Genomic DNA, 18,052 nt, shown 5'->3' on the forward strand with positions numbered 1-18,052 from the left:
GGGGGATAAACCAATTCTTTAACACTTTTTGAGAGTAGCCACATCCACATTCAAGAAAACTGTTTTAGAAAATTGTTCAAAGCAGTTTGTAGTGTTTTACTATGATCTCTTTCCCTTTTCAATTAACAGTTTTTCACGAACAAATTTCTGATGACCCAGAGGATGGAGTGGTGGTACCAGAGATCCATTGCCCTTTATCAGACTAGAATCATGCTATTCTGCATGGATTAATGAATCCCTTGACATCACCTTTGAAAGGCCTGGAGCTCCAGACAATATTATACTATGATATTATGCAGACTATGCTTTAGTACATTTGTTTTGCGTTCAAACATACACAGTTCACAAGTACACAAGCAGTTAAACGTTATCGGACTCTTTATATATGCTAGTCTCAGACTAGCATTTAGTCAAATAAATGTTAATGCCTGATATTGCACTCAGTATCACATACTATACATTGTAAACCCGAATAAGTTAGTAGAACTCAAAAAATTTGAGGTAATCAGTTACATCAAATTTTTTAAGTCAATAAATTCCAAATTTAAGTAAGTGGAACAGATTTTGTCCTGCTTCTGCATGCTAATTACTCTTAACTTGAAAAAATGAGTAAACTAACTCATACATTTTGATGGCACATAACTTTAAATTTTGAGTAAACCACCAGATTTTTTTTTTTTTTGTTTGTTTGTTTTTTTTTTTTGTTTTTTTTTTTGTGACTAGTGACTTGCTTAATAATGGATAAAGCATTACAACCTAAGCTCAAGCTCCACTCTTCACCATAATGGTAACCCCCAAAACTCCAACATAACAGAAACTCTTCTAAATGGCAACATAACAAAACATTAAACAGTAACAAGTTTCCCCCTTTTCAAAAACACATAAAATAACACTTAATTTTAACATTTACTATCCCTATGGAGTCCCATGCAAAGCATGCTGAGAACAAGAAATCCCCTGCCCAATTTGTGTTTACCAAACAAACAAAAAAAATTAAGTTCCTTAAACTCAAAACAATAAAACAGTTCAGTTTACTTACTGTAAAAGGTGTCCATTTCGTGAACTCAAAAGAAAGAGAAAGTTTTAAAAACTCATCAAGATTAATTTATTTGAACTAATTTGAATGATTTAATTTTCCCCTACTCAGTACAGTTAATTACATTGAGCATTAGGGTTTGTAGAATGCATACTTGGAAAGGTCTATTACTGATGATTGAGGTTAAGACATGTCAAATGATATATGGTTAGCCTCGATTAATTAAATTGTACTAGACAGTGAAATGTACAGTACAGGAACACTGAATAAATGAAAAGAAACAAGCCTCTAATGCACTGGTGTCCTCGTGAACATTACATTTTAAATGGTGTAACGCATTAAAAAGCAATATGTGTAATATTTTATGTATATTGTATTTTGTTGTCTGTATATTGTGTACAATTTGTGTATTATGTAATACGGATATTGTGTATTATGTGTACATATTGTTCAGTGAGTGTTGTGTTTTCTGTATATCTTGTATATTATCTTGTAACTATGAGATGCAATGTTGGTGGAACTGCACTAATAAAGAGATTTGATTTCCATAGCAATTTTAATCAAGTTAAATTCATTCAAACTTTAAAAACATTCATTCAGCTGGTTTTGTAGAAGCAGTGTTAAAAAAATTAAAAATCTATCAACAAAAACATTCTTTGGATTGAATACCCATGCAGTGCAATACCACTGAAGGTCTACAATCTGTGAAAACAAGCTCCATGCTTAATTAAGATTTTCATAATCGGTTTCAATCCTTCAGAATAAAAACAAAACAAAAGTGCAGCACATGCGCTAACAATGAGTTAGTCATGATTACAGCATTTGTCCATGCTGCTCCTGAAAGCTAATCGTGACAAAATAGTCATGGGGGGAAAAAAACCCAATACGGATAAAGTTCAAAAACAAGCGCCTAAATATATCACAAAACACTGATTAATTATGAAGCCGCTAACAGATTCTCGCACTTTTACACACAAAACCTGTACCAGAGTAGAGATTTTTTGTAAGGAACGGGCCACTTCTATCAAAATAAATGGGAGAAATTGGAACGCCCATACAAGAGGCTCTGAGCGCCCAACGGGATGCAGAAAGGAAGTCCCACCTCACAGTTAAAAGAGCTAATCACTTTTTAGATACAGACATCTCCTGTCAATCAACGCTAGAAAGCGCATTAACTAGACTATGTGGGAAAATTGATTTTTAGCGTAATATGAGGTAAAGAATCACCATTTATGATTCCAGTATTCTCAAATTTGATTGCTTATTTGAAATATGTTCTTTGATTGTAATCTTGACCAAACATTTTTGAGATTTCAGTGTTCCCCCATTCAAGTAGATAGGAGCTGCATTGTCATGACTGGAAATAGCGAGAGCATTCCAAAGATGGCCAACAGTGAACTGACTTGCTAGAAAGGCTGCGTTCCATTTCAAAATGTATCCCCTTCCCTCGTAAACTTCACTCCGTCTCATGGACTCGGATGTAAGTCACTGCTTACGTTGCGCGAGTGTCCACTACTGGCGGAAGACGTGCAATGGGTTTAACTGGAACACCCTTAACCCTTGATCACTTGGAGCATGTTGAAGGCTGATGCCAATTTGTGGAATTATTTAGTGATTTTTGCACCAGAGAAAACAATGTTTTCGGAGACTGATTTCAGAGGCTTATTTTATTTATTTTTTTCTTCATTACAATGAATTGTTAGAAAGGATTAATCAAGATTTACACAAACAAAAACGTTAAAATAACAATGGACACATAGGGTATAACTGTGTGATAAACAGTTTAAGGTAGCTACAAGTATTATGCTGTTAAATGTCATTATAACTTTTCTAAACTGCTTAATTGACCTAACTTCACTTTCATCATACATTAGAGTTGTGTGGGGGTGGGGTTGATGAAGTGCAATCTGCTGTCAGGTCACAATCAAGTTGCATTGTGGGATATGGAGTTGCCTGAAGCATACATCAGAGTAGGCTCGCTCCCTCGGTCAAAATCGAGGGGTTGAGGGTCTGTCAACAGAACATTCCCTCACTCACTTGAAGTGGAACAGACTTCCAAAATGGCAACGGGAATTCCCCCGAGGGGAAGCACTTAGGGGAGTTAGCGAGTGGATGTTAAAAGTGAAGTGGAACGCAGCCAAAGACTTTGACCAGAACCCCTTCCAGGTTAATTCTACTTCCAGGTCAAAGAACTATCACTCAAAATCTCGCAAGCCAATGAGAACTCCTCTTTGTTAGTCCCACTCACATGAGAGTATTGTGCCAGAACTGTGAATGAAATCTCCGGGAGTATAAATGAAAACTTTGGAATTGTGACTAAAAACAGGAGATGCGCATTCATAAATCCTGATAAGCTAACGCAAGCAGAGAATTTCATTAAGTATGCAGTTTATTTGAAGACTAAGTGTACATTTTGCTTTCAAATACATTTTTTTTTTCAGTTTCAGTTTGCTTTTATTCATTCTCAGTTTATATTTTTATTCGTTTCTTGAAAAGTTACGTTCAAAACAGTTAGCACAAATGTAATCCCATACAAGCCACAGGTTCACTTTGAACACTTCATTTCACTGACTTCAAACTGAGAGACGAGTGACCTCTAGACATCCAGAGGCACATTTTGGTTTAAGATGGACTTGATTTTACAACACCTTCTGTTGAGTTATGATCCACTTGACATCTAATCCATAGGGTTTAGACTGAGGTCTTCACAGCACTAGAAACTTGTGAATTGAATTTATAGGTCCACTGCATTGTCTCGTTCCGCTGGTGATTAATTGTGCAGGGCCCCCTGACAGACAGGAGTACATCAGTTAATTAATTTTGCCTGGACAATGCCATTAGCCACACATGGAAGCGGGTGGGGGTGTGGAGGAACCGAATACAGGTGCAGTCTGACTGTCTGCCTGTCCCAGCCCACAGAATCGTCTGTAATAATTAATCTCTTCAGTGATTCACACAAGCTGTCAACAGCCCTTGTCACATTTACAGGTACTGTATAGCAGAATCTCCCATCACTGCAATTACTGTGATATGGAGGGGATCAATTACATCAACATTTCATTTAAGAGATGGCTGGTTCTTTGACACAAAAATAAAAAAAAAGAAAGAAAAAAAAAAACAGTGCAGACTTTGGCATCTTTATCTTGCAAATAGTGTTATCTGCAGTTATGATCTATTCTGTTGGACTGGCAGGGGAGAGCTTCCTGAAATACAGGAAGTCCACTCTCTCTTCTCTAGGCTGAAGTGTTTATGTGTCATATCAATTAATCTTCATGCCCTCCTCTTAGGATGCTGGATGTGGAGTTATTTCAATAGAGGGATCTACACACACACACACAAAAAAAAAAAAAAAAAAAAACTATTAGTTGGCTCAACAACCATAACGTAAGAAAATAAGTAGCTTCTACTCAGAAATGTACATATTTATAACATTTTTAGCTTTCCTTAATTTTCATTAACCTTGTGCGACCCCGCATCCACATGCGTGGATGTTGTATTTTGGCTTCGCTATACGCAATGCATAATTTAAATGAATAAAAACCAACTGAAAACTGTTCACAAGACTCTAGACTGCCATTTAAGGGTTAAACTTCTGCTGCACGAGTCACGTGACACAACAGCATGCCGTCGATTTCCTTGAAGCGCTCCTATGGCGCAGCGCCAACAAAAGTGCCACTGGTAAGAAATCTTGTACGTTTTTTCATTGAAACCTGATTGGCTGTAAAGAGGAGAGTCTCTAGTTTTGTTTGATAAGCCGCTTTAAAAAATCTGTTAATTTTTCACACGATAAACATGATGTCCACATATGGCACTGCATTTCCTCAAAAGTAGAAAAAACATGTTATTTATTCTGAATAACTTTCAACACATCTGTGGGTCATTTCGTTTCATTTTAATATACATTTTGTTATATTTTATTTTGTTATCACTGTGCAATACGATTCTATTAATTAACATTAGTAAATGCATTCTTATATATTTACTGTGCATTTTCACTTTGAGAATAAATGGGTTCATCCAAAAGCTGAAAATGTTTGTTTTCAGAAGCTTTATATGGCATTAGGATGAAAATAAGGTGCATTTCAAACTGTTCTGAGACCAGTGAAGACAGCCAGCACACTGGAGGTTAAGTCATTCACTAAATGCGGAGCAGGGGAGCATCCAATATCTTTCTGTACAGCTAAGTGCATTCAATCATAAAATCCAACCAAAAGTTCAGTTTCAGGCTGCAGATGATGTTTAGACCACTCAACATGTTTGGCAGACATGGGAAAATGGTAATCAGTACATAGATTCAGAATTTATAATGTTACATTTTATTTTAACATGGTTGGCAGTGATTGGTTGATGCTGGACATTACTTTGAATAAGAATTATTTATTCAGCTTTACAGAAAATCAGCTGTAATGTATGTAACGTCTCGAAAACATGAATAACCAACACTCCTGGAAACATATTAAACAAAAACAAAAATCTGAAAACAATCTGACTTTCTGTAGCTTAGTGTTATTTAAAATTTCACAAAGAAGTCTTGCTGTCCACATATGTGGACATAACTTTTTAGGAAAACTATTTGCTATTAATATATATATATATATATATATATATATATATTTTTTTTTTTTTTTTTTTTTTTTTTTATTAGGTGTTACTAGTTACAAATCAAAAAGGGAAACGGAAAAGGGGTCTCAGGAGGTTAATGTGTATAACACAAAATATTACTGATACATAAAGTAAAAGAATAATTATGAGTCCCTTGAACTTCTTTGGCTTAAAAATCTATCAAATTAATATTTTAAGTACTACTAACTATCAAGTACAGAACTGAGGTTGTGGGGAATACACATTAGCCCAAGTGCTTGAATAATTTAAGACCGTTTGTTTGGTCAAAAGGAACATATTGGGACATTTAATTAGTTGTTATTAAGAATTCATGGAGGTTTTAGCTCTTTTTATATTATTGATGCTGTTTACTGTAATTAGTGGTTTTGTGTAAAGTCACCATTAGGATGATTAGTGTTTCCTTTGGTGAAGTTGGATCCTGTTCGACCCATGTAACTTTTCCTTGTGCATGTGAATGTGCATAGCGAATGTGAATCAATTGTTTGATAACTGACCTGATTATTTTCTTTTCAGCCAAGTAAATTAAGTAGAAAAAATGATATTAAAGTTAATTTGAAACAACGCTCTGTTAGTTGTTAAATCGTATTCATGTGACATGGTTTTAAGAAAATAAAGTTGAATGAACTGATACATTTGTGTATATCTAACAAAGGTTTTCTAGTTATGCTGACATAAAATGACCATGAGTTTAATTTATTTTAAAAGTGTGATGCAAAAATACAACATACTGTATATATTTTAAGTAAATCCAACACACACAAAAAAATTCAGTTTACTTGATGGAACTGTTCGCTGTTTCAGGTTGAAAATGATACATTTCATTTTTTGCTGTTGTTGTTATTATTTTCTCATTATTTAAAATGGTCAATGTTGGGGAGTAGTCAAATAAAAGTAGCGACACTATTAACTTAACATTTTTCAGTAGCATGACAGTAGCTCAGCTATTTTCATTACAGTGTAGCTTTTCAAGTAACAAGCAACATTTTCCAGCGAGCAGCACTGTAGTGTCACAAAATGCTACATTTGTCACATTGTATTGTGACCGCAGCAATGGAGCTGAGGAAGTACTCAAATAATTAAGTTAATCAGTTCTTTCAGAACGGTTCATGCAAATGAACTAGTTCACATAAATAAAGCCCTGTGCAGTCTTAAAGGGACTTTGCCTTCTTTTTTAAACAACATTTTTAGTTAATTTAGTTAGTGTATATGAAGTATACTTTTATGTTAAATTTAATGTTTAATCAATCTATTTGTTTAACCCTTAGGAAATTAGCCATGGTTTTACTATAGTAATATTGAAGTAACCATGACTGTAGGGACTATGGTTTCTCTAGTAAAAGCATGGTAAAACCAAGTAGCTTCCTCAACACTGATAATGATTAATGATAAGTTAATAAACCGGTGTGCTTATTTATTTCCTGATATTCTCTGTTTTTAAAACTCCATGTTGATAAATTTGGTGTAGGTGACTGCACATTCAGTGTTTAGTAAAACTGTCTCAGTGTCACAGACCCAACCCAACTCACAATGCTGCAGCTGTATAAATTCCAAGGACTGTTTTCCACCTCTTTGATTACGGAACTGACATGGCAATTTGCACATTATTTGATGTGAATAATGTGTGTAGGTCCCTTGCTGAGCAGCATCTCGTTGAGTGCTCGGCTCTTTGAGGCCAGGGTCACCCTGGAACATCCACAGAGATTGCTCCTCGACCCAGGGGGCAGGCATTTTGGGCAACTGATGTTCCCTGCTCTCTGAAGTCACAACATCCTTCTTCAAACAGAGACTATGATTATAATGCTTATCTTTAGTCTCTTCATCTTTAGCAGAGAGTAATTAACAGCTAGCACGATGAGTCTGTCTGGTGTTAAACTGTAATTACAAGTCCCATTACTCCAAGGGGGCTTTCAAAGCAATTAGCATTTCTCATACAGCGGTCTGAAAAGTAAGATGAGAGCATTTCATTCAATTTGATGGCGTTACATTCTCAAGATTTACGCAAACTATTTCAACACCAAGAATTTTAGGGGGGATTTACTTGATGTTTACCAGCTTTGATCCAGACTGAATTAAGTACCACTCCTACATAAGGAAATGAGAAATAAAATTATACTCTTCACGTTGATATATTGCATCATATCTTTAGACAATTATACTGTAAGTTTTTAACTATTAGGGACCCATTTAGTCAGAGAGGATGCATAAAATCTATGGTAGAAGAGCTAAAAGGACAACACTTTCTTATGTAATGTCATTCAGTTTTTCAAAGCTCAGTAATCTTGAAGCCACTGGCAATGCTTGCTAATTTGCTAGAATCCTGAAGGGATATGTGCTTTGGTTTGAAATAGATAAAATCATTGTTAAAATTTTGGGAAATGCATAAAACCACCCAAGTCATCTAGTAATTACTTTAATCTGCGCTGATTTATACTAGTTGTGTGAATTTTTTGTAACTGAACTTTCTGTTTCAATTGGAAATATGGGTAACACTTTGCATTAATGGTCCCTTTGTTAAGGGTTCAATTAATGACTAATAAATAATTTACAAATGCATTATAAATCATTGATATGTGGTTATAACAACATGCATCCAAGGGTTACTTTCATAAAGTGGACACATAGGAAGAATTTAATAAGAATTAGCCAACATTAGAAGCCTGTGTACATAATGTTCTGTATGGTTTAATGGTCATCAGCCTTTATTTTTTTTATTTATTTGTATTTTTGGGGGGGATTTTCTCCCCTTTTCTCCCCTTTTCTCCCCAATTTGGCATGCCCAATTCCCAATGCACTCTAGGTCCTCATGGTGGCGTAGTGACTTGCCTCAATCAGGGTGGCAGAGAACAAATCTCAGTTGCCTCCATGTCTGAGACCGTCAATCTGTGCATCTTATCACATGGCTTGCTGAGCACGTTACTATGGAGATTTAGCGCGTGTGGAGGCTTCACGCTGTTCTCTGCGGCATCCACGCACAACTCACCACGTGCCCCACTGAGAGCGAGAACCACATTATAGTGACCACAAGGAGGTTACCCCAACGTGACTCTACCCACCCTAGCAACCGGGCCAATTGGTTGCTTAGGAAGCCTGACTGGAGTCACTCAGCACGCCCTGGATTCAATCTTGCGACTCCAGGTGTGGTAATCAGCATCTTTACTTGCTGAGCTACCCAGGCCCCTCATCATCAGTCTTTATTATATGATATATTCTGTAAATAATCATGAATACCTGTTTTGCAGAGGACTTAAGGTGACCAGGATTAGGTAAATTGGGACATCACTCAGAGTAGGACCATTCTTTTTACATCAACATGACAAGGAAAGTGACAACAAAAGGAGGTCAATTGCGAGACATAATTTAATATAGAAAAAAAAGTAGACTGTAGCAAAATGGCAAAATCCCTCCTTTAATTTCACTATAATATTATATTTTTACTGCATTATGACATAAATCACGAATTAGGGCATTTATGTGAATAATATAAGTATGAATAAGTTCATACTTTGAGCATTTATAATATGTACTATAAGTAATGTATACTCTTTGACAAGTATTGCATGAAAGCCATCCTTTTAAAAAATCTTCATTCATATTTACAAAATTACCTACATTTATTCTCCTTCACAAATTTGATGATATCAGTATTGTGTAACTGTGCATGGCCTCAGGCACTCTCATACCAGCCAGACCAAGAGTAAGACAGTCTTGACTTCACCACACTAAAGAATGATATGATTCTCTTTCTCTGTTTATTTAGCTGTTGTATTATTTACCTAATTTGTATTCTACATGAGCCTATGCCATTGCTTAAGTCATCATTTCACTCCTCTAATTGCATCTAAGTGCAATCACTTTTGAACGCAGATGGCAAACATCAGCATACAGCCGTGGTTCAGTCTGAATATGCGACTCACTTCACAGTCGAAAGAGATATCACATGGGACAGACTGATGAGCATATCTCTGTGCCATCTTTAGCTTGACACTTTAAGATGGTGAATTGAGAAGAAAAAAAAAGAGAATATTCTGCCTAAGCAAAGAGTGGCTACACTGCTGGAACACTCCTTTGACTATATGGCATATATTGAGGTGTCTTTCAGCATTCTTGATGATGTGTTGCCTCCGGAAATTGGCATTCTTTGTGAGTGTTTTTTGGTTCCAGGCTTACTATGGAGAAAACGGTGGGAGTTTGCCATCTGTGTAGATAGAAACACCTGCTGTGCTCTTCAGATTACAGAGGAACTTCTCCATTGCATTCATTTGTAAATGTCAGATATTAATGTAATGTAATTTAAACTTTCATTTCTGCCTCTGATTGCCTCATCCTTTTTGTTAGGAGAATCACAATGCAAACTTGTACTATTGTACTACTAAGCTACAAATACATGGGTTGTGGCAGGAAAACTTCATTCAATAAAAGCATGCACTCCCAGTGGCATCTCAACATTAGGGGCAGGTGGGGCTGACCCCCATCAGATGTGGTGTTGTTGTGCAAAATGTGTGACATAATCATACATTTACTTTAAGAAATAATATATTTTCTGCATCTTAAACTTGTTTTATGTCCATTATAAAAGACAACAGTAGATATACTTTTATGAAATTCTATAATCTTTAAGGTCTGTTGCGTTCTCGTTTGCTATGCCTGGGGCTAGCCTGTTGTCCTCAGTGTTAATCAAGGGAGAGTTGTAGAAAGTTATGTGCATGTGCAACGAGCATTCAATTAGCCTGAGGGGCATGTTTGCCTTTGACCCTTAGCCAATCAAAAGCTTTGATCATATGTATGTCAAGCCTACATGGTCCTCAGAAGTTACCACTCTTGAGTGCAGACATGCATAGTGAACTAATTGGTAAGTTTTAAAAGCTAATTTTATTCTAAAGTGTTGCTGGTTGGATTAGTTAAAGCACACCACTGATCATTTCAGCGAAGTGTATGCCATTGCTTTGGGGTATTGTTGATCCATAGATTTGTATTAGATTACAATAACCGCAAAATATTGAGTCTTTTATTTTGATAAGTTTAGTAATGCTGTTCATGTGAGTTAGTGAGATAATATGCATATTGTTGACATTTTATGCTTGGGCTACACTCAGGGGTACGTTCATTCATCCATTATAATGCCATTTATATTACAGTGGATAGGCCTACAGTGATGTGTTCCTGATTTGTTCTATTTTTGTGTATTTTTTTGCAATTCGTCTGCCTTTGGAAGTCCAAACAAAGAGGTTTTACTTTTGCAATGAAGAAAACATCGTCTTCTCGACATGGCGACAACACTAACCCAACTCATCCTGGCCTCGACTCTAACTACGTTTGTTTGAGGGCAGGCCAAAGTAGCCCATAGGTGGGCATTATGCAAATGTGTTACATAGTGACGTAGATACTTTTGGAAGAAATGGCTGGACTACAATCCAGCCGTTTCTTGTTGTTCTTGAGCAGTGTTGTCTGTGGGAGAGAATAACTCCCTTTTGCGTGGACTTTGTGCTTTGTAACTTTGTAGACCTTTTATATGCACAAAGAGCTATGTTACTCACTAAAGGAAAGGTAAAATCCCAAAAAGCACAATAGGGCGTCTTTAAATACATTGTCGGATTTCAAAGAAAATTGGTATGCATCATCGACATCATGTCCTGATGATACAGGAGCAGTTTAGAGATAGCACCACCTATAGTTCAAAAGATAACCTACACTTGTGTGTTGACTAACCTCAGGAAGTCTCTTTGCTGCACTTCAGACATGTAAACTGAGTGGCTCGGTGTGTTAAAGCACTGGTTTATTGTTTCAAAGGTTATAGGTATGAATCCACACCTTTGCAAGTCAATCTTTAAAATGTTCTGTTGATTTTTGTAATGTGCTTACTAAATAGTTGCTGGGTTTTTCCACAAACAAATTCTGAATTTTATCTCTGTTGAAAAGTTACATCAATACAAAGTTGATCATGGTGACTTTTGTGCGTCACTGTAAAAATACTTCTTACCATTGCATGTTTCTTTTGGCGGCTGTTAGTGCTGGAGCTGTGTTTAGAACCATGAAACGTTAAACAGAAGGTTCCTGGTTCAATACCCTCCTCAGCAAGTCATGCATTAGAAATGTGTGTATTTATGGAGATTTTTGTATTGTGCTTACTGAATAGAGGCTGAGATTTTCCAAATCAAATGCTGATTTGCATATTTGTTGAAAAGTGACATGAATATTAAGTTGATTGTGGTAAAAGCTGTGCTTGGCTGTGATTCCTCTAAGCTTGGTATGTCCATTTGTTGACTGGAAATGTTATGGCTGTGTGGTACAGTGGATAGCACACTGGAATAGAAAGTTGTGGGTTCAGATCCATCTGGGGGCAATGTTATCTATGGTCTGTGAGATCGTTGTGCAGTGTTTGCCATGCTGGTGCTTGGCCCTGTAATTGCTGCTTGCAGCTATATTTGTAATTATTATTTTTTGCTCCTTATTATAATGCATTAACACACTGACGTAATGACTGATGTCATGAAATCAGAGACCCCCTCCTCGAAATCCCATAATTGGTCAAAATAGACGCAGCGGGCAGACAGACACAGTGGGATTGTGTGTGAGAGACAATGAAGTGAAAACCGATGCACTAAGTTAAAATAATTTTCTTGATACTTTTTTATCTGTAAAAATGTCAGACAGTGACATGTGAAGGGTTAATAAATCTGTAACAAGCTGTAATGGATGGTCCCTCTGGGTGTTAGCCTCTGCTGTGTGGCTGCTTCAATATGCATACCGTGTAATGAGAAATACTGGATGTTCGCTGGTGGGGAGTCGCTTTTTGCCGTTCAACTGGGGGAGGGGATCAGCCTTGACTATTTTGATGCTTAAATACAGGACAATGGGCATACCGATGTGTTCATTCCATCCAAAATATGGGACGTCCTGTCTAATATGAGACAGATGAGTAGGCAGCCACTAGTGTATACGACACCATTGTCTTTCATTGCACTCCGCGCTTTCTTCTGACATAATAAAATAATTTAATCTCACATCAATATCCGCTGCTACGGAGGTTGAGGTACGGGTAGGTTTACGGGTAGGGTTAGGGTTATGGGTTAGGTTTAGGATTAGGGGCAAGGTAAGTTTTACTACAGATGAAATCAAATACAGTAAGTTCTGTCAGTCGATTAAAATATTTAATCGCAATTAATTGCATAATTTATTATAGATAATCGTGATTAATTGCAGATTTTAAAAGTACTGAAATTTGATACTCCTTTTCTTGTCAAAATTAATTTATTTCCATTTTAGGAAAGAAAAAAAAACAATATGTTGCAATATAATTTTCCAAACAAAGCTTCCACATTATAAAGATAGAAATGCACTAAAATATCACCATTTCAAGTAACATTAAATGTTTCCCAAAGTCTAAGTGGGAGTTTGACTAATTGAAAGAACTAATCCCCACATAGGTTGCATTTTCATGGGAATTACATCACTTAAACTCACATTCTCCACAACATTAATCTGCTGGTAGACTGTGGCTATCCGCTTTGTTACAGCAATTGTGAAGCTGCATTCATGATTCGTGTCAGAGCGTCAATGCGAGTGTTAAGCACCACTTTGAACTCACCATGAAAAGCACATGCTTTTCTCATTCAACACGTCTCATTCTGCATTCGATGATATTTAAGATTTGGTGAGCTTCTGTGGTAATGAATATTTGCCTTACATAGTCTGAAAAATACTTGATTGCCATCACAAGTCCCATCTGGGCTTGTTTTGTACATCAAATTGCGCTAAGAGCTGCTTTCTCCATCATTTTATCACTGACAGGGAAGTGCTGTCAGAGATTCTTTTACACTGCCTGGCCAAAAAAAAAGTTGCATACTCTAATATTTAGTTGGACAGCCTTTAGCTTTAAACGGCACATATTCATCGTGGCATTGTTTTGACAACCTTACGCCCGTTTCACATCGCAAGCTTGAGCGAGACGTGAGCATAGCATCAGCTTAACTACAGCATAACTGCAGCTGCAGACTCGATAGGGCTTTCACACTGGAAGTGTTTTAATAGCGTCACAGCAGCGGCTCTGTACAGAAAAATACTGTGATTTCTATATTAAATGTAAGTACAATGCAACAAGACATACATACATAATAAGCACATTGTATTAAATGCTTAAGTACATAGTAGTAAAAGACATCTAATATAAAGTGGGTCCGCACGCTCCGCGATGGAGACCTGATCATGGTTTTTTCTGTGATAAAAACAGCTGACTATACAATTCCTTACATAACATACACAGACAGAAAGAGTAGTATTAAATTGGTTACTCACCAGTATACTGTCATGTCCAATATAGTTGGCACTGCTCCGTCTTTCAATATAAGTTTTTTGCTGAATCATAATAGTTCTCTTAAGAATCCTTAGAGAAATATGCCGAACAAAGCATATAATCCCACACTGACGCAATCAGGAACTTTGTTAAAAATAAACTTCAACCACTCTTACCTAACGTTGTCATCCCTCGGAATGCTATGCAGAGGCACTGAATTTCCACAGCCTGGAACAGCATCAACATTTTCTAATCTTTCCCAGCATCGCTTTGTCTTTATTTGTTAAATAACAACTACAGCAATGGTCCCTCTAGGTGTGTAGGAATGGCTGTACCTGTCCAGCTCTCATCATTCACTCTGACTACACACCAGTCGGCAGACAAAATAGGTGATGATATAAAAGGAGGCATTGATCTCTTGCTGTGGAGGTGGTTGTGCATTAGTAAAGTGACATAGAGAAGTCACGGAAGTAGAGAATGAGACATTTTTGCAGCTTGGTGTTAATAAATTCTCTTTTTGGACTAGGAAGGAAGTTTTGAGTTCTGAAACCTACTGTATGTTTTTAATAGTATAATAAACTCTTATAGTCAAAAGATCAAGGGAAATTTGATTCTTCATGACATGGCCCCTTTAACACACTTGAACTGGTGCACAGCTGTCTAATGGGAGATGGCGCTTGTCTGTAACTCAGCAGAATGGGACCAATGTCAGGATACAGGAACATTCAGTAGCAACATGTTGACTTCCTGTATGATCATGTTGCTTTTAGACTATGATCTGTCTTGTTACAGATATGTTTGGTTCAACTAGGCTCAGATTCAGACGGAGTGATTTTATAATATATAATACTATTAATCCAAATATGTCTGGCTATCAAAAATCTTTTGCCATTTTTCTCAGTTTCAGTGTTGGCAAAGTTACTGCATTTTGGCTTTAAAGGGCAGCGTTGTAAAACACATTTTCTTGTGAAGTTTTGCTTAACATAGAAGTAATTTTTTGTTTGTTTTTTGTTTCTATCTGCATCCCAAATAAGTTATATCCTAACTCATTAGTAAAATTATATTTTTCACTGCTGAGTAGGACATGGCAGATTTATGATTGTACACTGTGTAATAATCAAAACCCAGTAATACCCTGAGTGTGGTTATATTGCTGCCAAACGTTAACGAATTCAAAATGCACAGAGCACATTTTTAATTTATTTGAAGAAAAAATCATGTCATGAAGTTCTGTTAGACGTGCAATTCTTTATCTATGCATTTATTTATGCTGCTATTCTGTGAAAAAAAAAAAAACACTCTCCGTGTTACATTTGCAAATGACCAGCTAAACACATGCGTAACATAAAATATGCAAGAAGCCAGAATTACAGAGCTCCTTAAGCACTGAGTGCCCTCATACAGAGATGTATGCAACATGCAACAAAACAGTTAGCTGTAAATCCTTGTAAATGGCAGAATGTTAATGCACCTCTGACAAGGAATTTATTTCAACAGTAGGCCTGAGATCTGACAACAACTCCTGTACCCTAAATAGGAACAAAATGGGGGAAGAAATCCAATTTGAACAAGAGAGGAGTGGGCCAGGTCCTCCTCGGCACTAGGACTCAATTCAAATAGAGGTGTCTGATTTCTCAGCCTGGATGAGATGGACATGTGATACTGGGATGAGTAATAGAGGTTTGCGGCCAGCGCATTTGTATATACACTATACTGCCAAAAGTATTCGCTCACCCATCCAAATAATTGAATTCAGGTGTTCCAATCACTTCCATGGCACAGGTGTATAAAATGAAGCACCTAGTCATGCAGACTGCTTCTACAAACATTTGTGAAAGAATGGGCCGCTCTCAGGAGCTCAGTGAATTCCAGCGTGGTACTGTGATAGGATGCCACCTGTGCAACAAGTCCAGTCGTGAAATTTCCTCGCTACTAAATATTCCACAGTCAACTGTCAGTGGTATTATAACAAAGTGGAAGCGATTGGGAATGACAGCAACTCAGCCACAAAGTGGTAGGCCACGTAAAATGACAGAGCGGGGTCAGCGGATGCTGAGGTGCATAGTGCGCAGAGGTCGCCAACTTTCTGCAGAGTCAATCGCTACAGACCTCCAAAGTTCATGTGGCCTTCAGATTAGCTCAAGAACAGTGCGTAGAGAGCTTCATGGAATGGGTTTCCATGGCCGAGCAGCTGCATCCAAGCCATACATCACCAAGTGCAATGCAAAGCGTCGGATGCAGTGGTGTAAAGCACGCCACCACTGGACTCTAGAGCAGTGGAGACGCGTTCTCTGGAGTGACGAATCACGCTTCTCCATCTGGCAATCTGATGGACGAGTCTGGGTTTGGCGGTTGCCAGGAGAACGGTACTTGTCTGACTGCATTGTGCCAACTGTGAAGTTTGGTGGAGGGGGGATTATGGTGTGGGGTTGTTTTTCAGGAGCTGGGCTTGGCCCCTTAGTTCCAGTGAAAGGAACTCTGAATGCTTCAGCATACCAAGAGATTTTGGACAATTCCATGCTCCCAACTTTGTGGGAACAGTTTGGGGATGGCCCCTTCCTGTTCCAACATGACTGCGCACCAGTGCACAAAGCAAGGTCCATAAAGACATGGATGAGCGAGTTTGGTGTGGAAGAACTTGACTGGCCTGCACAGAGTCCTGACCTCAACCCGATAGAGCACCTTTGGGATGAATTAGAGCGAAGACTGCAAGCCAGGCCTTCTCGTCCAACATCAGTGTTTGACCTCACAAATGCGCTTCTGGAAGAATGGTTAAAAATTCCCATAAACACACTCCTAAACGTTGTGGAAATCCTTCCCAGAAGAGTTGAAGCTGTTATAGCTGCAAAGGGTGGGCCGATGTCATATTAAACCCTATGGATTAAGAATGGGATGTCACTTAAGTTCATATGTGTCTAAAGGCAGATGAGCGAATACTTTTGGCAATATAGTGTATATATATATATATATATATATATATATATATATATATATATATATACAGGGTTGGGGAGTAACGAAATACATGTACTCCTGTATTCCACTACAGTTACAATTTAAATCATTGGTATTTAGAATACAGTTACATTCAAAAAGTATTTTGATTACTGAAGAGATTACTTAGCATTTTATTGTCATTTGTTTCATTTAATATTTAGTCCTATAAATGATGCGATCCAAAGTGTATTTGAACAGCAGTGAAACACTTTCTTATGATGTGTTACATTCATACGAGCAGACAGAGAAGTAAATTTGAAGTAAGTCTGGAGCAGAAGAAATAGAAATAAACCTTTATGCTAAGCTAAAATGCTATTTCTAGCCATTTTACATACACAAGTTACCAGGCACGATCATATTTTTTATCAAGAAAATTCACGTTGGATCATAATTTCTTTTTTCTAGTAAGACCTTTGATATTAGGACAAAAATCATATTCTTGATAATAATTTTTGTATTGTTTTCTAGTAAAAATATCTAAAATCCTTTAAACAAGATCAGTTTGATTTATCTTGTTTTAGAAACAACACTGCATAAGATATTTAGGTTTTTCAGAGAATGTATTTTTAACGTGTATTTTGTCTTACTGTACTGGCAGAGTTTTTATAGTCAAAACAAGTGAAAAAATCTACCAGTGCTGAAGAAGAAATCCAAAGTATTTAGAATACGTTACTGACCTTGAGTAATCTAATGAAATACGTTACAAATTGCATTTTATAGCATGTATTCTGTAATCTGTAGTGGAATACATTTCAAAAGTAACCCTCCCAACCCTGTATACACATATATATATATATATATATATATATATATATATATATATATATATGCACACACTACCGGTCAAAAGTTTTGAAACACTTGACTGAAATGTTTCTCATGATCTTAAAAATCTTTTGATCTGAAGGCGTATGCTTAAATGTTTGAAATTTGTTTTGTAGCAAAAATATAATTGTGCCAACATATTAATTTATTTCAATATAAAACTAAAATTTAATAAAAAAATAAATACATTTTTTTTGGGAAATTGATGACTTGGACCAAATAATAAATAAAAGCAGCCAATAAGTGCCCAAAATAGATGTGAACTCCTTCAATACTGTTTA

Source organism: Myxocyprinus asiaticus, chromosome 2, assembly GCF_019703515.2.
Source record: "Myxocyprinus asiaticus isolate MX2 ecotype Aquarium Trade chromosome 2, UBuf_Myxa_2, whole genome shotgun sequence".
Taxonomy (NCBI): domain Eukaryota; kingdom Metazoa; phylum Chordata; class Actinopteri; order Cypriniformes; family Catostomidae; genus Myxocyprinus; species Myxocyprinus asiaticus.